Source organism: Excalfactoria chinensis, chromosome 6 (genome assembly GCF_039878825.1).
Source record: "Excalfactoria chinensis isolate bCotChi1 chromosome 6, bCotChi1.hap2, whole genome shotgun sequence".
Taxonomy (NCBI): Eukaryota; Metazoa; Chordata; class Aves; order Galliformes; family Phasianidae; genus Excalfactoria; species Excalfactoria chinensis.
Window position 1 is genome coordinate 10,675,014 of NC_092830.1, and position 26,134 is coordinate 10,701,147.

Genomic DNA, 26,134 nt, shown 5'->3' on the forward strand with positions numbered 1-26,134 from the left:
TGTAGAAATTCAGCAGTCTTCAGAGAGAAATCTCTTCAGTGATTTCTTTCATAGGAATTATGACAGTAATTCCCAATTATTTATTGAACCAATGATTATGTTCAAAACTTTGGATACAATAGGAGAAAAATACTGTGTAGCTCTTCCCTCTTCCTAGGTGTTTTACACCATGGGAAACAGCATAGCAGAGAAAGAAGTCATAAACTTTTGTATATAGAAGGAGGTGTCAGACTAAAAAGAAAAAAAGAAATTTACAGTGATATTTCTGCTTGAAAAAGCAATAATTTAAGAGACAAAATCAGGTTTTGAAAAATAAAAAGCTTTTCCATTACTTGAGGTTTGGTTTGGTAAACAACTGTGTACCCTTCACACAGCAGACACTGTTACAAAACTGTACTCTCAGGATTCTCTGAATTGCTGAACCAGGGAATCAACAGCTTTCAAATAGCTGACTTTAATAAGATACTGAATTGTGTAAACTGCTGATGAAACTGTAAAAGAAATGTATTGGAATGGTGTGATCTGGTCTAATCTCAGGTCTGTTCCTGTAATTCTTTTTTCTTACATTTGTGTGGATAATGACTGATGGAATGGATCAACTTTGCCCCTGCCTGGGTATCTGTTTTTATTTTAAATGACAATTTAAAAAAATGGTCGTATTCATTTATCACTGATATATCAATAATTAAATCATCAGAGATACAGATTTCAGTTGCATCTGGAAAAACATAATTTCTGGCTCTAAAATGTATTAGATCTATTGATGCAATTTTGTCTTGCGTAAAATTTCTGAAGAAGCAGTAGACAATAAAAGCAGTGGTTTTACTACAAAGTAAGAGTGTAAGAGGTACAGGAATACTTTAAAAAAAGGATGAGTTGTACGTAAATAAGAACATTTACTCCTTCTCTCAGTAGTGCTTTCTGTTCTGGAACACATCAAACATTAGGGTTCTTCTTACCAAGCACTGGTTAACTGAGTTTTGTTTGATTTCTAACTACACAATTTACCCAGGACACTGCTGGAACCATCAGGTGTCTTTTCAGCTGCCGGTGATCCTATTCATCCTTTTACAGGAAGGATGTTTTTAAGTCCTCTCCTATTCTTATCCCTTAGGTCTGTTATTTCTGGCTCACTGCATGGAAAGCACAGCTAGTAACTCCCCTGAGCAAACCATACCTGGCTGCTCTATGTGTGCCTTTGGAACAAGTAGTTTAATACAGTGTTAAGTGCAAGTCTCACTTTGAATTTCACAGTACTCTCTTAATGGGAAAGCGATGACTTCACAGCAGTCTTTATAAAGCATACCTCAATAACCAATTGTGTTCTCATTTCTGTACATTCTGTATGTATTTATTCTCTAAATCATTTTAACTTTTACAGTCTCTGTACATCTTAACATCAGTTGAAACCTGAAAATACAAAAGTAATTTGCTTCTGGAAAAAAAAAATCCATTTACTATTTATTACTTTACTCACTTAGAACTACCCCTTTCTTTCCATCATTTGTTGTAGACTTTGCCATTCTCTTTGGTTTATTCTTCTAACTTCAGATTTGTGTGTGGTGTTATTAAAGAGAGCAATCTGTTTCCAAGTCCAGGGGAAAACTTAAAGGTATATTGGAGGCAACATACATATTGCCTACTCACAGTGTACAAAGGTCCAAACATTAATAATTTATTTAGATTCTTTTCATGTGTAGTTGGGGTCACCATAGTTACTTTATCTGTAACTTCAGTCAGAGGGTGGTGACGTGCTGAAACAGGTTGCCTGGAGAAGTTGTGGATGCCCCATTCCTGGAGGCATTCAAGGCCAGGCTGTGGATGTGGCTCTGGGCAGCCTGGTCTGGTGGTTGGTGACCCTGCACATCGCAGGGGGGATGAAACAAGATGATCATTGTGGTCCCTTTCAACCCAGGCTGTTTTATGATTCTATGTATTGCCTCTGAACTTTGCCATTTGTTTCTGTACTGTTTGTCTGTTGTAAATAATGCTTTATCAGGTTATCATCTAGGTGATTTTTTTTCATGTTTTTTCTTTCTGTACTTCTGGCATCTGACTTCCATGGCAGAATGAGTACTTGCTGATCGACTGTGTCTGCCTTTTAGCCTGAAACTAACAATTATTTTGTCAATGTTGTTCTAGTGTGATTTGTCTTCCACATATCCTGCTTGTGTAGATTTAGCTGTGTGTTTTCATTATTTAGTATTAGATGGAAAGATATTTATTTAAGAGTACTGCTAATAACACATAAAAAACCTCTAGAAAGAATCCGGTTGGGCTATGACTGTAGATTTTGTTTCAACTATCAGCATAGCTGGCATTTGTACTTTGTACGTCATCTGTTTTACCTTATGTGATATTCTCTCCATCATCCGTCTCATACAGTTGTCAGTTTTTACATTACTTGAAAATACAGCCTGATCATTTTGTGTCTCAGAATATTTCATCTCAGCATCAGCTCATTCAGGATGGTTCTGGCAGAGCACAGTTGCTCAAATGAAGCTTGGATGTTGCAGGTCTGTGTGGAATGGTTTCTTTGCTTGGTGCCAAATCTGTCACTGAAATGCTGCCATTGCAGCAAGTTCACCAGGACACCATCTACTGCAGTTTTGTGGATTCGAGGGAAAATTAGTGAGTATTTCTATGCATTTTGAATAGCACTGGTTCTTTATAATGTATGTTTTAGAATATGAGATTCTTTAAACTGTATGATTCCCATGTCATATAGGTTTCCAGAGCCTTTCCTAGATTTGTCTTATCAGTTTGTATTTTTTTTTTAACAACCACTGCCCTTCAGAAAATTTCACCAGCTGCCCACCTTTAGCTGGAGATGAAGCAAATCTTTTTCTCAGCAACTTTCCCTTAGAGCCATGAATGTGAGTCACTAATAAGTGATGAGAACTGAAACAGATGCCAGAAAATTAAAATCAATTGATTTTTATGCATAATATTAACAAGGCATTTTGTCTTGGTGACAAACAGTGCTATCTTAAGTAAGCATTCATTTGACCTACTGGCTTTGATATCAGTTGCTATTAATATCCACATAGTACTCATTATCAAGACTGCAGCTTTCAGGGATTTAGTGGAATAGTAAAGAAAGCTACATTAAACAAACCCGTAAACAACAATCTTTAAAGGGAGAAAAACAAAAGGAAACTAAATTAAAGCTGGTCCAGTATTAAAGAGAGGATTAATGAACACAAGCATTTAATGAATATTCTCCTGTAAATAGAAAATAAACATGACCTATGAAAAGTTTAATTTCTTTTGAAATCTTTGTGTATTATAATTCTTCTAAATTAGTATTTGTCTGAGATATTCAGAAGTTTCTAAAAGTTATACAGTGTGGCCATAGAAATAAAATGAACAACAACTTGACGACCAAGACAAATGCATAACTAATGCTGTGTACTCAAGTGAACTGTACCAAAGCAGTTCACATGTTGCCAGAAAGTTGATTGAAGCTTTCTAAGACCATCTGACTTTCAATCCAGATCTGATGAATGAACTAATGCTTGCAAGTATTTCCTCTGTATTGGAAGGCTGCAAGAATACTCATCAGTTCCTCTAGAATATAAAGGAGTCAACATCATTTTAGGTCCTTCCTGTTTCCCAAGCTGACATATACCCATAAGACATCTTTGAACTTCATCTGCTAACCCTTTGTGCAAAGCTCCTGTTTGCTGGGTATATCAGCCAGAGTCACAGCTGCATCAGTAGCCTGAGTCAATATTTGTTTGTGTAACAGGACAACTGCTGCTTGTTGTCACAATCATGTTACACAGTATCATTAGTTTAGCCTGCATTCAGTCTTTTTTTTTTTTATTTCTTTTCCATGAACTTCAGTAATTGCTAGGCAATATGCAAAAATATTTCCTATGAACTTTGGTAATTGAATCAACATCAGTTCATATCAGATAAACCTATAGTTCAACAGGTTTCTTCATTTTCATTATTTTACTGTATTATTTTACTGGTACAAGTTGCATGAGGGGAAAAAAGAGAAATAGTTACTGTTTCTGTAATCAAATCTGATAGTACCAGGAAAGCTAGAGGATAATTTCCATTCTATGTTGCATTCTATATGTAAGTTTCTCATCTATTAGATAAAGAATCCACGTTAGATCTCATTGGAGATCTCTGCAAGTGAACAGAGGCATTGTTTTTTTTATTTTTCTTTTAGAGAGAATAGCATTGGTGAAATCAAGATCTAATTGTTGCTTCAGAACCTAATCCTTTTAGTGTTCTAACAGCCTACAGAGAGCTTAAAATTAAACAGAGCCATTCAAACTTCTAATTAATGAGTGGTAAATGGTAAAATGATATTGCATGACAAAATAACTTGATTAACCTGGCAGCTATTAATGTTGATGATTTGGTCTCATTGAAACAATACGTGGAATCTCTTTGGTCAAGACTTTTCCATAAGGAACAGAAACAAGATGCAGTGTTTTTACTACCAATTTTGATCCAGTTTTATCAAAAGTCAGTACTGTTCAAATTGTGCTTAATAAGATGACTATTCTGTTGCCACCAGTACACTTTAAATGGCCATTCTTCTGCTCCTTTGGAGTGTAACATGAATGGTAACCCCCTGAACAAAATATGTATTATAATATGAAATATCTAGTTACAGAGAGACAGGACTGAAACATTGAATACATCTGTCTGATTCATAAATATATTTTATTTGGTCTCACAAAAGGCAGGAAATGTCAGATCATACAAGAATCAATTTAGTTTGGGCACGTTCAGCACAATTTTAACTGCCAAACATAATTATTTACATCACTCTGTGACATAAACATGATCTCTGCTCACATCTTTGCTTGAAAAGGCTGCCTTTATTGGTTCTTTGCAGACCATAAGAGGCATAAAATCTGAAAAAAAACTCAGAAGAATTTGCTCATATTATTAATTCCTCTTCATATTTAGATTATAGTAATGCTCAGAGTATTTCTGTGGTCTCTGCTTATGTTTCTGTGACATTATTCATGTATGCATGTCCGTTATAGCAGAGGTCAGTTTTTACTAATAGTTGAATAATATCAGATTCTCTTTTCATCCTTTAATCTGACAGATGTTTCTGCCATAATTTGATTGAAGGGAGCAAGGGAAATGTAAGAAAAATCAGTGTCAATTTAACTCACTTTTCTGGACTAGATTTTAAGAGCAGCACCATTTTCTTCAGTGGCATCATCCTCTCAGCCTTTCCTCATGCAACAATCTAAATAACAAAACATTGTTTTCATACGGCTGCTGTCTGAGTGACTTTGTGATATTTTGCAGGCAGGGCTACATAGCTGGAAAGGAATTGATCTTATATGAAGGACTATTTTACCTTTTAAACTACTGTGGGATATCAGTTACCTTTAGACCCTAAGTCTTAGTACATACCTTGAGAAAATCTGTCAAGTGGTGTTGAGGAAAGAATGTACAACTAATTTGTGTCTGGTGTAAACGTTCCAGAATGAACCAGTGTTCCAGTTAAGGAAGAAGACTGGTTCACATTCCCTTTTTTAGTAATAGATTGTTAGCTGAATGGTCACTTTTCAGTATGACTCATGGAATGTCTTGGGTTGGAAGGGATCTTAAAAATCATCTCTTTCCAACACCTGCCTTGGGCAGGTTTGCTAGCCACTAAATGAGGCACCAAATCAAGTTGCCCATAGCCTAGATCTGGAAGTAACTTTTTTCCTTAGTCATTTACTGTTTAATGAGTTATAAGTGCCTCTCTGAAATGCTGTCCTGAAGGTAGCGTTCTTTTTAATTTTGTGACTTCATATAGTGCGTCACAATAGTTTTGTATGACTCCAGATACTGGGATCAATACTATAATATATCTTCATAAATGACATCGGTGGTAAGACAGTGACCCACTGACAAGCTTGCAGATAGTGAAACACTGGGAGGAGTGGATGTGCCATCATTCTGGGGGAGAAATGGGTTAACAGGACTGCCGTAAAGTTCAACAAAGGAAGTATTTGTACAAATACATGAAGTCTTGCAAAACAGAGGAAATAAATCCTTAAACAACAGTGTGAAAAAAACTGCCAGTAGTGGGCAAGCTGCCATCATTGCCTTTGAAAGGGAGATTTACTGCAACGCCGTGCCTTGAGACCTGTCTGAAAGTTGCACTGTAGCCCATGTCCTTAAATTTTCCCAGGTTTTAGATGACACTTTAGCATAATATCTATAGACACTTTTTTTCTTATCTCCTCTGCTACTTGTAGAAATAGTGGTTTCTCTTTGATTTTTTTTACCTCTTTGTTAGTTATTATTTTGTCAGGATAGACTGGAAATCTTCCCTTTCATATTTCTGTGACAGTAATCACATCCAAAATTGCATGAATGGGTTGCAGTGATGACAAAACACCACTGCAATTCCCCTCGGTGGTAAGGCTCTTAAACTCTGTAGTGACCTCCAGAAGCAGCACACAGCAGGAGGGTTGCAAGGGCTTCTTCACTGAATAGTTTTAAGGCTGATCATAAAGTACTCCTTGGATACGAGCTCCTTCTAGATTATTTTCATCTAGGAGCAAAATACAAGTGAGTCAGCAAGAAAAATCCTTCAGCGTAATCTAAACTCTGCAATATCTTTCAGATCTGATTGTGGGCAAATAGCCCTACTGCACATGGGGAAACTTAATAGAAAATGGCCTATTAGTCTCTTTATAGTTAAGACTCAACAATGCAGTGATTTGTATTTTCTATTTAATCACACCCACTGATGTAAGAAACATATGAAAGTGCTGGTGTGACTTTGCTCAAGCAAACTGTGTTAAATTGAATGTAGCAAAGCTTGTATATTGGAAATCGTGCAGTAACAAAATCTGTGGTTTTTTAGTTGTTTTTTTTTTTGTTGTTGTTGTTGTTTGTTTGGTTTTTTGTTGTTGTTGTTTTTTTTTCGCCAACTATGCCAATTCAAGATAATAGTTTAGGGAAGTTACAGGACTAAAGAATTAGAAATTAACTGGGGAAGGAAACATAATGTTGGGTTTGCGGCAGTAGCTCATTTTGTATGATAAAACTAATTTGTAATTTGATCTCTAAAGCAGAACACAAGCATACCGAAGCACTTGAAAGATTATTACAGAGGAAAGGAAGTGTGAAGACTGAAATAGTTTGACAGCAGTAAAGACAAGGGCAGAAGAACTCTTATGGTGAATAGCGTATTCATAAGAAAGCAATTCGGTTATTAGAAAAAGCAGATGAAGTTCCTGGGAGGGAGAACAGAAATAGTTTATGCACTAAGTTCGGGTTTAGAAATCTCATTTAACTTAATGTTTTTTTGTGGTTGTGTTTTTTCTTTGTTTGTCCGGGCATGAGAAGAAAAGTTACTGAACACAGAAACTGACCTTAGAAAGCACAGCTCATTATTAAGGAGTTCCCTAGGCTAAAAACAGAAGCAAAGGAGTGTGAGTGGCTTCATGCAGTTCTGCAGGTCAGGAGTCTGGGCAGACAGAACAGTGTCCTTGCAACCAGCTTCCTTTCTCACATGGAGCAGGTGAATGATTTTTTTGTAGGGTAATGATATCTTTTCTGTCTGTACATTTTAATGGCTGATGAAAGGACTTCTGGCAAAGCAGGGCTAGGAGCATTTACTGCTAAGTAGAACCAAGTGAAATATACATATACGTATTTTTTAAATATACATATTTTTTACGGAAAATTCCCCTCCTATTAAAATTCTTTGTAGAAATATAAATTGATACATTTGTTAAAATTCCCTAGTTGTATTTGAGGATGTGTTTGTTCCTGGGTTATTAAGGGAAGGATCACATAGATGCAGTTCTTCGCTGAAATAGTGTAAAATGATTGTTTAAATAGTTTTTTGGTCTATTAGGCTTCTCACTAATCTTTTGGGGGAACTCATTAACATGCTTCATTGCTAAAAGGCATGAAGATAGTTTTCATCAAGTAAAATTGTTAGAGATGCATATCACGCATGACGTGCATTGTAATTTGTGTTTATGATTTGAGAAACCTTGTCATAGCAACTGGTACGTTGTATAAATTAGTACGTTCTTCAGAGATGGAAAATGCAGGGAAATTTGATTCTTGACTCTTAAGTGAAACAAATCAAAGCATTGCATACAAATACTCACTTTTACTTTTTTTTTTTTTCTTCCTTTTTTTTTTTAATGTGTTATAAATGATTTACTTCTTTCTCCGCACTGAAGATCTTTAGGCACAATGCTCAAGTTAAGAGCAGAAATACTGAAATGCTTTTCCCTGTGTCCTTTAAGTCAGGTAGAAATAGCTAATCATATGTCAGAAGCAAACTTTGGGCTATGATTAATCCCACATATTGAGAATTATTTTTCAAGAAATTGTTTCTGAGAGGGCATGAGCCCTTTGGAATGAAAGACAGCTTTCCAGACAAGAATGTCTTAAACATTCTGTTTGTTGACTAGATATCTGGTGAAGGAACTCAGCTGAATACATTTGAAAGAATTATTATTCAGGATCTGAATCCTTTTCAGATGACTGTTATCCTGGTTTGAAGTCTTATAATGTGTCTTGGCAGGATAAAGAACACCTGGAAATGTTAAAAGTGGTAGGATGTAAACGTATATGTATATAAGCCAAATATTTCAGCTCAGATGTACTTTTTTCTACATTTACTGTATTTCATCAGTGCTTTGATAATGAACTGACAGGTTTATGAGATTTTTGCTTTTCAGTACTTATATGGGATTAAACTGCAAGGGAGGAACTTCTAACGGTAGGGTTATCAAATGATGCTTTTTCATGCAGATAAGGAAGACTGTGAACCCAGGGCCTGCTCTTATTGTCTTCATTTACAGTTATCAACAGCAGTAATGAACAATACACGTGCAATCTCAACCATCAAATGACTGTGTTAGTGAAAGATATAAGACGAGATCTACACAAGCTGCAGAAAAATGTTTTGAAAGATTTAATGTAAAATCTGAATGCTGATCTCATCTGCCTGCTAAGAATTTCCTCATGCTTACACAGGGCCTTGCAATTGCTTACACCTCTTTATCTTGAAGTTAAAGCTGCTAATAAATGTAACAATAGCTTAGACCCCTAAAACTATATGTACAACCCATAACTAAAATCCTATTTTTTGGTATGCACATTGATACAGGGAGATTATATTGTACTGTAGATTTAAATTGCCCTGATTTATTAAGCAGAATGCAACATATAAATGGAAATATTCTACTACAGAATAAGCAGAGGGAAGACATACACCCTAATTTTGAGTATATAGAGAATTTTTGCCTGACATAAAATTTCACTGGGTTGGGATGGTCTCTTTTTTTTCATCAAATTAAAGGTTGTAATGTGGGATTTAGACTTTATCATCTATTTGAGAATGATCTTTCGAACAGTTCCAAAGGTCTTCATGAATAGTGAAGAGGTCATAGAACAAGTAGGGTAGTACAGAAAGGATCTGTGGCAGTTTCCAACTATTTCAGTAGCTCTCAAGTTCTTTATCTTGGGCAAAGCTCACAGAGCAATTAATTGGAAAATATTTGTTTTGCTTACAGACTGTACTGTTCTGGTTAGCATACTTCAGTCCCACTTTTCCTGTAAGGCTGGGATATTTCTGTTCTTTGTCCTGTCCAGTGAAGTGGACAAGATATTTTTTAATTATTTGTGATACAGTTGACAGGCATCTTTTACTTATGTCCTGAGGAAAACTCGATACAAAAAGTTGCTTATTTTCTCTGTGTGGCAATTATTTGATATGATTGAGAGCTTCTTTAAGAAGTTCTGCTGGTTTGATTTTCTGAAATTATTTTGCAACAATTTCCATTATGTGTTCCTATTTTTGGCTCACTAGGGTCTGTTTGAAATGAGTGTGTACATGAGATAGAGTAGCTAATGAAACTTAGGCAACTTTTACTACTTGTAGTATAATGCTTGCACAGGTGAAGCATGAAGCAGATGTTGCTTTCCTCTTCTCATAACAAGGTTAAAATTACCTATAGCTGTTGAATTTCTGAAGTGAATCAAACTGTTTATGATTTTTCATTCCCCAAACAGAAAAGCGGAGAGCAGCAGAGAGATGCAAAGTAACCTCTTTTTTCACTTCTGTGTAAACATAATTTGCATTCTCTAGCAACCATTTAAAAAGCAGTATATCTTGTGTCTAATTTAGGACAAAAGAAAGCTTTGGTTCACTTGTGTAGATGGAAAGGATGGATATTGAAATAGAATCTGAGGTCCTGAAGAGTTTGTTTACCGTAGCTTCTTTTGAGGACTCCCACCACTTTCACCCTTTGCTGTTAACTCACAACTTATTGCTGAGTTTTGCTTTATAACATTCTAAAAACTCCCAGATTTATATCGCACAGTAGTTTGAAACAGAAGGAAACATGCTAAATTGAGTAACAACTACAGATAAAGTCAGTTCAGAAATATGAGAGTGTTGGCCTAATTTCAAACTCTTTGGTCTCTTTTCTATTATTAACATTAACTCTCAGAAATATTTCAATAGGCAAGAGGACTAAGTCTTTTGATCTCAGATTCATAAAGCTCCATATTTAACAAGAACAGCAAATAGAACAAGGAAAAAGTGTATGTGCTGATATGACTGTTATAAAATGTAGAATTGAAGTTCAAATCCATCAATAAAATAGAGGAAATTTATATGAACATTAAATGAAATTATAGATATATTGCTTAAACCAGCTGCATTATTAGAGTTAATTCAGAAAACTAAATATTGGCCCCTATTGATTACTGAATGCATTCCATTACAAATTACAGAACAAGGAGGATTTATTCTCGCCAGTGTAATAAGGCAAAGTCTCAACCTCTGAGCACAGTAAATAAATGCTTTAATTAAAATGGAGAAGAAGCCAGTCTTTCTTTGGTACGTTGCATGTTTTGCATTAGAGTTTTAGATTTACTTAAGATATTCAGATGTTTGCCCTAAGAGCATACTTGACTGGGCAGAAAAATAATACTTTTTGGGCAACACCACAAGTGAGAAGTTTGTCATTGTTCTGGCAGAAGTTCAGTGCTTCAAGGTCCTTGAGCATGAGATGCTTTTTCAAATTTAAAATTAACACAGACAGAATAGAACTACTTTGAAACAACACAAACTTCCAAAATAAAGTAGAATCTGTATTGTGGAGAGAAGAGTAGGTGTCTTACTTTTGTTAGTATTGAATTCGGTATGTTTGTATGACCTGCCTGGAAAGCATTACCTCAGAAAAGGCTGCATACTGGAAGTGCACGGCAAGAGCAAGCAGTGGCTGGAGAGCAATGGGCACAGGACACAAAATTCCCTATTTAGCAAAAGCAGTGAGGAGGCTGTTAGATGGCACTGTCTTTTCTTATGGCAAGACTAATATTCCCAGGTGAGATACACACATTTACTGGTAATAACTAAGTCCAAGTTCAAAAAAGCCATGGAAGCACTTGCTGACAGTAAGGGGACAGTCTGTCCCTTTCTTTCTTACAGTCTCCCTTTAGAAACTGAAAGGCCACTCTGAGGTCTCCCTGGAGCCTACCAGAGTAACTTGTATCTATTGCAGCCCTATTGCTATTTTGATGCCAAAGCAAAATACAAGGTTAACATTGCACTATTTAGCTGTGTATTTCATGTGAAAATTTATTTTTTTTCCCTAAAATCCTTCAATCAAGTTTCCATCACAACTTGTGTAAAAGCTCTGCAGACCTTTGAGATCAGTCTAATAGGCTTGTATGTTGAATGGGCTGAAACCACCAGGGAAAGATTGAGTGGTATTTCCATGCCCCCGTCTTCCTCTACAATATTTTTTGTTTTAATTTCATTTGATCTATATCTTTCTGAGGGATAAATAATGCTTTGCTGTTTGCTGATTTGGGGCCGCAATAATTCCGTACTGTGATGGGATCCTGGGGAAAAGGTCAGGTGAAATCAAGTGCCTCAAAGTGAACTAGTAAAGATTTAGGAATGCTGACTCAGAAGTGCCTGTAGAAAAACTGTGACAGTGACTAGTTTCATGCAGAGAGAGAAAGAAGACAGACCTGTTTCCAAAAGGGTGCATTCTGCTGGAGAAAAATAAAAACAGGTATCCATAAAGTTGACATTCCGTGTCATAAACAGTGCCGTCAGTGACATTGTTGTCTGGTCTGGGAAAAGTAAAATCAAACGAGGAAGTTTGTGGGTTACTCAGGGTTAGCAAAATGCAGAAGATTACAGAGAAAGTCATTTAGTTTAAATAAATACTTTTTGAAACAAAAAGTACTCAGGTTTGTTGTGGAACAGATAAAGATGAAACATGATTCTTCTGACTGATTGTTCTGGAAAGGGAATCTTTCATGTTTTCAGATTCCTGTGAGATGACAGCCATTTCGTTTTCTGCATTTCTAGATTGTCTAGGTTGTAAGACATAAATATTTTGTGCTATGCCCCAGTGATCTTGACTTTGTTCTGTTTCCTGTGAGATAGAAGAAATCAGTGTAGACTGAAGATGGTTTCCATTGCTTATGGCAATCACGATTTGAAGAAAAAGGTCTTCACATTCCTATTTAACATTTCTATTCACAATATTGAGTGAGGAAAAGAAATACATGAGTACAACTTTTATTTCAAAAGTCCTTACAGTTAGTTTTACTTTTCATTCCTTGAATACTGTAGCCAATATTAGTAGGCTAAGACTTTGTGAGAGTCACTGGAGTCACAGAATTCAATAATCCGGACTGTGTTCTACTCTTGGCCAGATTACAGCTGTGAGCCGGAGTGGCTGGAATAAGGTGCCTTTGTCCTGATACTGGTTTTATAAAATCTGTAAGATTAGAAGGATCAAAACTTCGCCTTGCTAAAGCCAGGCATTTCCACTTGACTTGGATGCCTTTCAGCTGAACTTTGAGAGGCATTTGAGAAAATCGAGGTTCAGTCTGAAGAAGCTGCTTCTAACCTTTGTGTACGTCGTCTCCATCTGTTGAGCAGTAGCACTGTACATTTTTTACCTTCAAAAATCCATTGGGAATGCTATCATTTTGATATTATATCTGTTCTGACATAGGTATCTCCCAGTTTTGCCAAGGGAAATATATTTATTTCATGATTGATATCAAAGTTTCCTCATGTGTTATCTGCCTAGGGCTGATATTACGTTATTCTTCTGTAGAGGCCTACATACCAGGGCTTGTAGGACTGTTCTCTGGAGTTTCTTGACTTAAAGTCTGAACGTGGATTTACCAGCTGGTATTAGCTGCTGCTTCTGTCATGTTAGCTTTACCTTAAAAAAACAGGAAGGATCTGATCCTGGAGCAATAGCAGTAGTAAACATTCTGTCTTTTACTTCTATCAGGAGGGCAAAAACCAGGGTCAAGACAGCATATTGGAATTTTCTTGCTGTAACAAGCAACTACTCATAAAGGCTTGATTAACACTGCAAACTGACTCTTCACTGATTCTAGGAAGGTCCCTCTTAAAGCCTGCTAGAGCTACTGAAGAGCTTGAAAAAGCAAAGGAAAAGGCCTTTGAGCTGTGACCAGTCACCTACAAATGGAACCTAGAAATTTCAGGGTCATGTTTTTGTCAGTATTTATGCTCTTATTTGCAGTGGATAAGAGTTAATCCTTCTCAGACTGCATGGAGCAGGCAAATCCATTGCCCACAACCTATGTCTCAGACTTTACTTAGACCTCAATCAGGTAATTTTCCCTTCACAGCTCTTGCAATTTTATAGAGCCATTCCGGTGACATAAATACTTCCTGAATTTGTCTCTGAACACTCCGTTACTAAGTTACCATGCATCAGCCAAGCAGAGCTGACTTCTGACTTCACCAAAGTTAGTTTTAACTGTTGTGTTTAGTTGGTACTTAATTGTTGTTTTCACTGTTCTTCATGAAATAGCAGCTAAGCCAACTCTAACTGCTTGGGATTTGATGTGGACTCCAAGCAGACATGGACAATTACTACAACACTCTTGCCACAGAGTAATGTTTGCAGCACAGTAAGCTGGCCAGTTTTCCGGAGATTTCCCTGTCAAAGGGACTGTTCTAGGTCTTAGTTCTCTCTGAGCAGTGAATAGTTTGGAAGGCAAAAAAATCCCCATTTGTGTTAAGCAGCGTCTGACTTCTGCTTCAATCTTAAAATCACACAAGTTTTATGAATGTGAGTGCAATCACTGGAATGTATAATCCAGTCTTAGTCAAATTAATTTCTTAACTCTTCTCCGGTGATGAATTGTTCTGGATAATTTTATGTTGTATTAAAATACCCTGTAAATTAATTTTTAATGTACTTAAATGTAGCATTTGTGATTTCATTAACAGCATGTTCTTCTTTATATCATGAGAGCACACTTGATCTACCCTCCCTATATACTTTATTGTCTTGGGTTCTCCTGGCATATCCTAAATTAGTTAATCATCAATGTGAACTTCAGTCTACTTAATTTTTGTTCTTATGAAAATCTCCAATTCCCAAGCAATGCTCATTGTCTTCCTCTTGGACCTCTGATGCTTCAGCTTTAGTGTTCTTGAAAGAAAGCTTTTGATTTGTATGAGGTCATTATAATTAGCTCTCTATTTTTTGTTCTGTGCTCCAGCATTGGTCTGTGTTCTGAGTAGCTTTGTCCAATCATCACTGGTTTTGTAAGATTCTGTTGTATACATACAGTGCTGCGAGAAAACAATTTTTCTTCGGTTTTGCATGGCAGTGGGTATAGATCAGAATGCTGTCATAACATCGGTGATTGGAAACTTGAGACTAAATCAAAGAGACTAAATATAGAAGTCACAGACATTTCATATGTTATTTCACTGACAGTAATGGAAGCTGAACCAAGCTTTTTAATGGAATTATTAATAAGGAAAATGAGGTTCATACAAGCTGCCTTGTTGAATTCACATTGTCTTGATTTACAGCACATAGCTCCAGTCATATAGATGGATACTTTAAAATATTCTGAAGTATTGGCAATGTTCTGAAAAAGTTGTTTATGCTGATATAAACCTCTGAAAATAATGAGACAATCATTGATTCAAAAGATATCTTTGTTTACCGATCAGAGAGTAAATAATGTGTGTGAGGATGAGTAGAGCTTACAGTAATATGCTTTTTCAGTCTGTAGGAGTGTGTGGTTTAGGCCAGAATACTATTATTATTTGAAGATTTGTCATACGGTCCATGACTTTTTTTAAGTTCACATTATATGATAAATTCAGCTTAAATGATCTAAACTATGAATATATTAGAATTATGACAGTCTAGTGCCACTCTAGTAAAAGGAATGAAACAATCGTGTAGAAAAAGGTTAATGAAAAAAAGCATAAAAAGCTCTTCCCCTGTACTGGACAAAGTTGCAGAAGGCAGAATGTTGTTACAACATGTAAATACATTATGTGTTAAATGTGTAAATAAAATTACTGTACTGTTGGATACTTCTTTTTTGATTACTGGCTAAATTAAAAACTTTTTTTAATAAGTCAATGTATTGATATTTATAATCAGTTTTCTTCACTTAAAGAGCAAGTAATGTGGCGGAGCACAAACGAGCTTGTGCCCCATACATCAAGGTGATATAATTCTGGTGTAATTTTTGCTTGATGGCTAAGAGAGAAACTCATTGCAATTTTGACTTGTTGCCTGATATTCGGTAAGATATTTCAGATTGTTGCTTGTAATCCCCAAATGATGCTTTTTCAGTCTGTGGAATCATCTTTCCAATCATCTGTGAAGCTTCTGTGTCACAGCTCAAACTGCAACACTGTGTGTGTTTGTGTTTCTGCAGCTAAACACTGCTGCAAATTTTCAGCCTCCTTTCATAGTATTCATGGCAGCTACACCGGCACTGGGAAGTGAGATGCTTTCAGCATGAACACCAGAATCACTCTGGTGGGATAACAGATTAAGGTGCCGAACTGTTTTGCTGAATGCCCACTCAGCTCTGGGGTCCATGTTTCTTTGTACCCCAGTGGCTTTGTCTGCAATTGCAAATGCTATTAGATGTTATCGTCCCGTGACTTTGGAGAAAACAGCCTTTACTTGAAACTTAATTATTCCAAAACTCTGGTTTCTCCTTTTTCTTACCTATTTCTGTCCTTTCCTGACAACACATATGTGCTATTTTTTACGTCCATTTTTTTCTTCATTTTCTGCAGATACTAATGCTAACTCCTGTTTTTCTCTTGCAGCTTTTTCCATACCCATTCCACAGCTGAATCTCTTGGGCAGAGCAAGAACATGTACCTGTGCCCCTTAACATGGCCTCGGGCAGTAGAAAAATTTATAGATCCCATATGGAACTTTGTGACTTCAGGTAAGAATGAAGTAATTAAAGCAGATGAATTTTAAGAGAACTGTTTATATGCAAATATATTAGTGGAAGTCTGTGATTCAGATGTCTGTGGGCTAAATTATGGAAAAAGTATTGCTCATTTAAAAATTCATTATAAAGAACATAAAATGAATTTCAAAATATGTTATGAAATAAGAACTGGTGAAATCCCCAACCACTGTAAAGCAGTCTGAAGTATGACACAGTATATTTTTTCTTTCTGTTATAATTTCTGATTTTAATTATTTATTGATGTATGTAATGAATTATTTTTTCCATCTTTGGATCAGTTGCTTTTAGTAACTTTAGCTTTTGCACCACCACTTTTAATGGTGGTGTTTTTGTTGTTGTTGTTTTTGTTGTTGTTTTTTTAATGTTAAAACTCAGAAGGTATTTCCAATTTTATTTATAATGAGTTCCTACTGGTTTGATAATGGATGCTGTGTTTGGACTGTCCTAGCAGAGGTTGCTGTTGCAATTCCCTATCTTGATCATGATCACAAAATCTTGATATATAACTCTTACTGTAAATTATTGTTGTGCAGGCATGGAATGTACAAATTATGTTCTTATACAGAATATGTCGCTGTCAGATTAGTTCTTGTTCTGAGCAGACCATGTCACCCTGCTCAGAAGCCTTGTCATTTTCTAGAAATGGGAATCTGTATCTTATTTGGTATGTACGCATACATACGTATTTGTACTTTTACCTGCCTTAGTGAATTCTTCACCATTTTGTTCTTATTTTTCTCAGATCTGCTTCCCAGCTTTGCCTGAAGTTGTATCTGTAGAATAACTGTAGAGCTTTTTTCCTCCGTGCGTGTCAGAAGACTCCCTGGTACTGAGGAACTCCCAGCTGAGATGTGATCAGCAGATATTTTGCAAAATGCAGGTATATCTTTCACTGTTCTCTTTAAGACTTTATCTGTGGTAGCATCATGAAACCATATGCTTTTTGGGGCAAAGACTGCATGAGGGAGGGAGGTCCCTGATTAGAATTGGAGAAGACACTGAGATAAGGTTAAGCACTATAAACCTGAAACTTAAGAAAAACTGTGTGACATACACGTTGACGCCTTTAAAACAGAATGTGGAAGACTGGTTGACCCATCATGTGGAAATGTTAGCTAGGAAGCTGGAAAAGGATAGAAATAGAGGTTAATAACTTTAGAGGACAATGCTTAAAATGTTCTTACTGCTGACAAAGACCATCCTTGATTACTTTTTTTCAATTATAAAGCAGAAAACATAAAATCTTACCTGGTTACTTTTTAGGATGAGTCAGTCCAGTGGGAGTGATGAGTTAACTCACTGAGTATTTACTGCTGCCATTCTACTTTACAGTAACTAAAGCCTTAAAGTATCAATGAAAGTATAACAATTAGTTTAGACATTACAGATTAGTCTCTGAAATAATTCTAGCAGTTTTAATATGATTTGGTGCATAGGCAGTAGCAGTTATTCAAGAATTACAAACTTCATCAGGATTTATTGGGCGACATCTTCCTCTGTTCCAGACTTACCTTGTCAATACAGTAGTGGATGATGACAAATGTCTTAATATTTCAAGATCCTTTTTATAAAACAGTGGACGTAACTTTTTAGAGGAGATATTATACTCTGTTAAGAAACCACCAGTGTTCAAAGGTTAATACGTTTTTTTCTGTACCTTCTTAGGAAAGCACTAAATGTAAGGGTACGTTTATCAGTTAAATCTGAGGAAGAATGAGACTAACACAGTCCTGAAAGTTGAAGGACTGGTTTATGTCATCTTCAAGGTCATTTTCCAAATCTGCTGACCTTGTTAAATTGACTTGTGCTGTTACAAAACCTAAATTATACTGAATAGTATCCAAGTAAACTACAGCCAATATTTTTCCACTCTTGATGTGTCACAGTTGTACACTGATATATTTTTAACACTGTGTTAGGTGAACTGATGGTCACATGTGCTGAGAATGGTGTCTGAAATGCCTCATTCTGTGCATTTCAGCTCAGTTTAACTCTGTAGCCCTCCCAGAACTAAGTAGCCTCTTTGCTATGGGGCACCTTGCACTTAATTCATGTTCTGTCACAGTAAAACCAATCTCAGAAAAATCAGTTTTGTAGAGGGGCTGGAGGTTTTACAGTGACTTACTTTTCTGCATTCTTTCCTCATCTACCTACTTACACAAATACTGCTTGAATTAGGCTGTTACAAGTTTCACTGCATAAATCTTAATACCACATGCTGCTCTCTTGCACAAGCGCAAAGTGAGTTGCCTTCCTGATGACACTGACGAAATAGGAATGTATGAGGACTGCTCCAAAAGTATGACCTCTGATTTTATTATGTTGGCCTGTGGCATCACAGGTAGATGTTGGTGGTATGGCAGTAGGGGTTGAATCTTCCTGCCAATATTCCATTATGTTTGGTTGCCATGTGACAGATGGCAGAAAAGGGGCAGTCTGACAGATGGTGTCTGACATGGAGGTGTGTATGAAGCAAAGATGTGGAACTGAGTTCCTCTGTGTAAAAAATAAAAAATGACACCTATTGACATTAACTGATTCCTATTGAACACTGAGGGTGGCCAACCAACGGATGTGAGCATGGTGAAGCAATGGGTTGTATGTGTCAGCATTGGGTCACCTCCATGTGAGCATGGCATGTATGCTCTTTTAATGGACGGGGAAAATATATAGCTAATGATGGTGACTGTGTTGATAAACAGAGTTTTATGGCTGAGAATTTGCTCTATCAAATAGTGTTATTGTGCTCTTTGTGTCTTGGGCATCACTAGCACCAAAACAGCACTTCTTGATGTTGACAGTTTACTAGTTCAGAATTCTAGGTGTGCTTCCTAAACAAATGGTTGAATTTATAGATAGCAGAAACTACAGAAGTCTGAGAAAATTAAAGCTATGAGTGCATACACGTACATCTGCATCTCTGTATGTCTATGTATGTAACTTGTGTTTTGTTCTTATTGCTCTCAAGTAGAAGTGCTATAAAATTTTTAAGCAGCTGCCCTTTCTGATAGGTGCTACCTTGGGGCTCATTCCATTCTTCATTGAAAGTCAATGACAAAGATCCCATTACCTTTAATCTTGCAGGATCGAGGCTTTAAATGAAATAGCCAATCCTGCTAAGATTTTCCCATGAATATTCACTTGAACTGCACTATGGTATTGCTTTTCACTTCACTGACTTGTTTCTGCAGTAGCTCTTCTTAAATGTTTTGGATCAGTGTTTGGTCAGTACCAATGGATGTCTGTGGAAGCATAAGTTTAGCAAACATTCAAACAAAATTATTATCAAAGAATTTTAATTAATAAGCACAATTATTCATACAAGGAATCTGATGCAGAGATGTTACCCTGCAAATGAAAGTCCAGAAACAGATTGTGTGATTCTTGAGCTTGGAAATGTTTAGAAAAGGCTGATATTTGAACCCCAGATGCTTCTGAATAATGAATGGCTGACATGCAGTCCACAAACCAGGAATTATTTGCCAATGTAGGTAGGGGTATAAAGAATTCAGTCAGGCTGTTTGCTTATTTGTACCATCCTGTCCTTCACAACAATCAGAAAATAGTGTGTAATTTTCTAAAAGACAAAATTTTTACTTTGTAATTGTGAACATTTGTTTTTTTGGGGTACGGTCTTTGTCCGTGGAGATGTTTTAGTAGGTCCTGCTACTTTTCATTGGTGTTGATGTTACCCTTCTTACAAAAGCCAAATTTATTCAGACCAAAGTGCTCCTACAAGGATTCTACGTATGTCACACGCGTTATGTTATTTCAGGAGGGAATAGAAAAGAAAATACTCTGCAGAATTGCTGCAGAAAACAATTTTTGTTCCTTGCATTATTGCTTTATCTCTTCCACTTCATTATGGCAATAGAACTGAATGCAAATGAGAAAAACGAACCAATCCCAGATACCCATTTTGTTGGATTTAACTTAGGAATTGAATATCCAGCTTGTATTTTTTTCTGGGCAATTTGCAAGTCAGATTATGTGAAAAATCCAGACAGTGTACATTTTTATCCTGGGTGTAGGAGCATTTCAGCTTTCTCTCATTGTTGTTTTATGCAGAAAGTGGTGATAAAAGGCCTCTCACTTCAGGACTGTGGATATGACTTTATCTGCCTCCTCCTTGCCTCTGTCTCTCTGGATTCTAGCAGAGTGCTTTAGAAGTCCAGGGACATCTCTGTTCTTCTGATGATATGGATTTTCTTTTGTTTTCCATCTCTTACATCTTTTCCTTGCAGAATCTGAGTAATTAAGAAAATAATGCTTTCTTTAGGATAACCTTTTCTTGCCCCACATTACTAACATATTACTCTTTTATACAAAGCAACAAAACCTTCTGTGAAAAATTATTCTGTACAGTGATGTTTTCTTTCACAGTGATTGTTCATGACTGTGCACATGCAGCTCTTTTATCTGATGGGCTCATTTTTCAGCTCTGGGACTGGATGAATCTTTATTTGAATCTTCTGAGCTGGGAAAGTTGGGAGGAAGGCATTTGCATTTTAAGTAACTTTCGCCAGTAAGGTTGATAGAGCAGTGAGTTCTGTAAGTGTAGGAAGGAGATGATCTTCATTTTGTCTTATGTCTTCTCCATCAGATGTGTTATTACCCATCGTTCCTCTTTCTCTGTACTTAACAGCCCTTTAGGGAACAAGTTCCTGGGATGTGAGAAGCCAGGCTTTCTCATCTGCTATCAGACACTAGGGCTGTTCCCAATATCCACAGCTCTGATCTTAATTCCCCATACGCTCATTTGTTTTCTGTGTTTTGTTGCAAGACTGTAATGTTTTCTTCCAAAATGAACACTTGATTGACACCCACTAATTCTGTTAACTTTTAACACACTGTCCTACCAGTAATTCTTGCCCTTTCTTTGTTACCCTCTCAGGATGACCTCCTCCCCACCCCCGCCAGTTATCTGTAGGAGCCACGCTGGTTGTATGTGAATGCCTGAGCTTAGAAAAAGTCTTGCTAAATGTTATGGGGGAAGAAGTCTCTTAAATTGCATCCTGTTTTGGGTTCTTCATGACATAGTACTCTTAGGTCTTATGGCAGTTTAGTGATTTGCTTTTAATCCATTGAGCAAAGCCATAGCCAAATTGTTAATATAATGCATACTGAAAGCAGATTATTTTACTCTTTGAATCTGTTCATGCAGTGCTACAGAAAAAGTCCATCTCTGGTTTTTAAAGATGAATGTCAGCAGGAGTCAATGGAAATAATTCCATTGACTTCAATTGGATTAGTATCAGTTTCAGATGAAGTAATTATAGGAAATGACTGTGTATGTACTGCTGCTGAAATGCATAACTCACAGAAATACCAAACTGAAAGAAATACCAAGCTCGGTTCCTTTTGGTCAGAGACAGGCAATTTAGATACCTTCCACAAACTAGTTGAGAAATGAGTCTTTTTTAATTCATTTATAAAATGTTTCACACTTGCAATGCTACTAAAATTAATGCTACTTTGAAGACAAGCTTTGCTGAGTCAGGACATAGTAAGTGTCCTTAGATTACACGGCTTTGCTGTCACAGAGAAAACAAATCCATTACTGTATTTTAGGTATCTGCTCACCTAATAATTTGCAGAAATGTTATAGCATTATGGGAAATAGGGTGTAATGGTAGAATAGCTGCTCACTTAATTTCGGACTGAGGTAGCTTGGAGAGAGGAAGTCATCTGAAGTCTTGCAGAACAATTAGTCACATTTTTTTCCCTCCAGCAACAATTCAGTGATTACATAGCTGTTAATGAATCTTGCAGGACGCTTCCCTGTTTGGATTTGAAGTAGTAGAATTCCAGCTCAAGTAGATGCCTGGAGTTGTACAATTTGTTACAAGGGGAGCATCAGGCTGCATTTGTGATTATTTCACATGTACAACTCAATTAAAAAAATAAGGAGAATAAGGCTTTAATATTGTTTAGGGAGGATTATGGCAAGACTTCATTAAGCATGCAGATTTCTTCAGGCTGAGTTCTGCACATAAGCAAGGTTTGATCAATAATACAGCTCTGCTTAGGCTTGATTGATTCAGCCTTTCATGTGCTCATAGGATGAATGAACAAAATGTTCCCTATAAGAAATGGGTGGTCCATCAATGTAAATGGCTGTTCCATCTCCTCGGGGCTAAGCCCCATCATGATTATTTATATTATAGTTTATTATCCTTCTGTATGTCTTATAAGGCAGGCTCTCAGTTTTTCATGTCGTCCCAGTGATCGTTCATCTAATCTCATCTTAGTTCCCCTGTATTGCATAGGAGAAATCTAAATGACACCTTATATTTTTTAGTGAGTTTTCCTGTGTATCATGGACAATGGTACAAATCTCACCAACAAAGTTTTGCAGTGTTTATATACAGCAAAGCTCCCAAAGGTTGTGCAGGTGATGTAGCAAGACCACCCTGTTGCCTGTACCAGATTAAATGTTCTAAGATTAATTTCTGCATGAAAATGAATTTAACCATGCATGTTAAACCAGCTTAGCATGATCAAGTAAACGTAGTAGAAGGAAAAAAGACACTTTTGAAAGACTTCTGAAGACATAAATAAATTGGTAGGGGTGGTCTGAAGATGATAAGCACATAACATAACGCAAATTGTTAGTCTGTTAAGCTCAGTTTTCTGATGCAGGCACTAGTCCTTTCGTCAAGATTCACAGAAAAAATGTTTATAAACAGAGACTTACCTTACTGGCTAAAGTTAGATCAGTTTGTAGTGAAGAGCGTTCACTGATTTCTGCTTCAAGAGTATTTTATGATTACAAACAAACCATGAAAAACCAAAGAAATGCAGCTTGAAATGCACTGATTTTAAGACCGGCACGTACCTCTTTTTGTTTTACCATTCTGGGTATTTCTGCTCTTTCCCTTTTGAATGACCTTTTTTTTTTTAGCTTTAATGTCACGATGTATTAGGTGCATTCAGCAATGCATGAAATATTTCAAAGGTTTCTGAACGCGTTTTGGATTTTAATGAACTAGTTAGCTTTTTGCCAACGTATGCTTCTGTGTTCTTGCTGCTATCTCTTGTGACTAATTCTCTCAAATGATTTTGGTTTTAGCTATAAACTACTTGTACTTATTAGAAAATGGCATTGCAATAGAAATGGGTGGTGGTGAAGTGAAATCCTTTTTAGCCTATTCTTGTTGAAAATATTGACTCCACAGACCAGTATATCTGCTTAAGTGGGTTTTGTTTCAAATAATAAAGCAATGCTGAAGTAGAAAATGTTTCACCAGAGCAGACTATTGATGAACCAGTAGCCATGTTTATAAGAAAGTATTCTCAGAAACTGTCCAAACCAGAAATAAATTAAGCGTGAAAATGACATATTTCACAAAGCACGTTTTTATGTGAAGAACGTTTTTATGTGAAAACTGATGTTTGGAGTAGCAGCTTTTGTCTGTGATCACTTCTTTCAAAAGAAGAGATCAGTTTGTCTCAATTTGTAGGATGCTTACAACTGCAGCTTGATCATCCTCTTCATAGGAAAAAAAAAAAACAACCCACAAGTATTTCTGGATAATCCAGTTTCATTTCTGATTCTGAGTACTGTCTTTTCCATTGTACGTGACGTGAACTTAATCCACTTCCAAAATGTCTGTATTTCCTTACATATGTGACCAGCTCCTATAAGAACTCGTAGGATAACTTTCAACTCTTTATTTCCAAGACTGCTCTCAGGTTTTTGCATAGCCTGTCATATTGTCTGGTAAAACTGATGAAAATAGAGTTGTTTATAGAGTAAGCTATGTGAATGAATTACAGCTGGGAACTGGTGGTTTGCTTATTGAAGAGGGCGAAGCATCTTATGAGGTATATTGTTCTGTTCAGTTTTGGGTGCTGAAACACATTTATAAGAAGTGATTTTAAAAAGTAATCAGTGCTTATTGGTTATTTTTGTTGTGGTTTTGGAAAATCTATTCGGTTTGCTTTATGTCTTGCAAAACTACTATCCCAGTAAATATGGCTACATATGAATCCCAGAGCCCTGATTTCAGTGCTTTCTGCTGATCAGCATAGCTTAAACCATTTAATGTCAGCCTCCTGCAAAGCTTGAGCTTAAGACTCAGTTATATAGTAATATCTCAAACTAAGACATCAGAAGGAATACAAAAACTAGTCAGAATCAGCAATGATGGCATAAATATAACTATTCACAGTTAATACTGATGCCTGAAGTTATGAAATAAGTGGTATAACCCCATCCCGAGCTCTGGCCTGATCCCTGGGTAGTTTTCAGGGTGGATAGGAAAGAGGTTTGGTGCAGAAACTGAGAAGCTAAGATTAATCCTTCACTGAAGCAGAGCTTCAGCCTGTGCATGTCGAGTGTCTTGTTGCCTAAGTCCTGATCTTTGAAGCAGTTATGTTCTCTCATGTCTTGACTTGTGCAAGCTAACATGTTGAATCCCTGCCTCAGTAGAGATCTAATCTGCTCCTTTTCCGCTGAATTCCAGACAAGAACATTTCTAATGTGGTTTCTCTTCCCTGTTTTAATCGCACTTTGATTGTATCTTGCATTATTGGTTCACTAGGGACTTGGGCATTACAGTACATTAATTAGGAATATTAGCACGTTACTAGGAGCTGTTCTGAAATCTGTGTTAACTTACAAAATACATTTTTGGCCTTATCCTTCAGCAGTAAAATACCTAGAAAATTTTAAATTGGTTGTAAAAGAATTGTATGGAATTAGATGCTACATACTTATGTAGAAAATAAGGAAGCCAGTTCTTGCAGTGAGGGCATACTTAGTGAAGAAGAAAAACAATGTTCTGGCTTTCTGTTTTTTTGTTTTTTTTTTTCATGTTTCGAAGTGTGTCAGGTGATATTACATATACTCATTGTACTGTTTGCTTACACTAATTTTGTGTGACGAGGAGACCAAAGTTAAATTACTTAGAACAATTAACATGTGGAATCCAGCAGATGTATGTAGCTTCCTCTAAAAGTAATGCCTCCTATTTATTTTCATCAATATGACATTGAGTCCAGTGAGCACAATTCCAATGTTTGATAGAGCAAATTCTCAGCTCCAAAATACAACTTCTCAACATAGTCACCACTGTTTGCTGATTTGTGCAGGTGAGCTGGTTGAGATGCTCTTCATTTTGCAGCATGACAGTTGTGCATAGCTTTCCAGTACATGGCTTCTCTTTCATATTGCCATTGCTGAAATGCACCACCTGTCCCACCCTGTGCTTACATCCGCTGTTTGGTCTCCATAGATATTTAGCAAGCATTGTCAATGGGTGCCGTTTTTTCATGTGGAGGAATTCATTTCCATACCTTTCATACACACTTCTATGTCTGACATTTTGTTCGAAAGCTTCTCTACTGCCATCTGTCACATAAAAAAATGTAGCTAAATACTGGCATCTCCACTGTCATACCTCCAACATCCCCCTCTGATGTTCCAGGCCAGTAAAATAAAATAGGAGGCATTACTGTAACTATATTATACAAAACCAGTTTGTTGGAAGGCTCCCATATGGTCTGAATGTCTTTTGTCATTATTTTGTTGAAAGTTCAATCTAGATCACATTGTCAGACTGATAAAAACAAATAATTTCCTATTTTATAAACACATTATGTGTCTTTGATAGAACAGCAGGAGGCAGATTGTAATCATACCTGTCTCCTTGCAAGTTCACCTTTAGCTCTTTCACAGTGTCTTGATGTTCTATAAACATGGAAGAGAACATTGAAGTGTTATGGTATCCCTGCAGGAAAAAGTCTCAAGCAACCAGTTTTGAGAATAAATTTTAGTTTTCCCTCTGAAGAGGTTATTTAAGATTTAAAAATAATAATTAAAAGAATAGAATAAGAAAGAAACAACAAGAAA

At 36.5% G+C, this 26,134-nt stretch overlaps 1 protein-coding gene across 3 annotated transcripts in view; it reads left to right on the forward strand.

The window, feature by feature from the left end:
- Positions 1-26,134, forward strand: part of LOC140253683 (uncharacterized) — a 228,630-nt gene that overhangs the window by 129,842 nt on the left and 72,654 nt on the right. For all 3 annotated transcript variants that reach the window (XR_011903946.1, XM_072339421.1, XM_072339420.1), the window contains exons 6-7: positions 16,124-16,248; positions 17,021-17,158. The gene's annotated coding sequence lies outside the window, so the exon portion shown is untranslated. The remainder of the gene's footprint in view (positions 1-16,123; positions 16,249-17,020; positions 17,159-26,134) is intronic.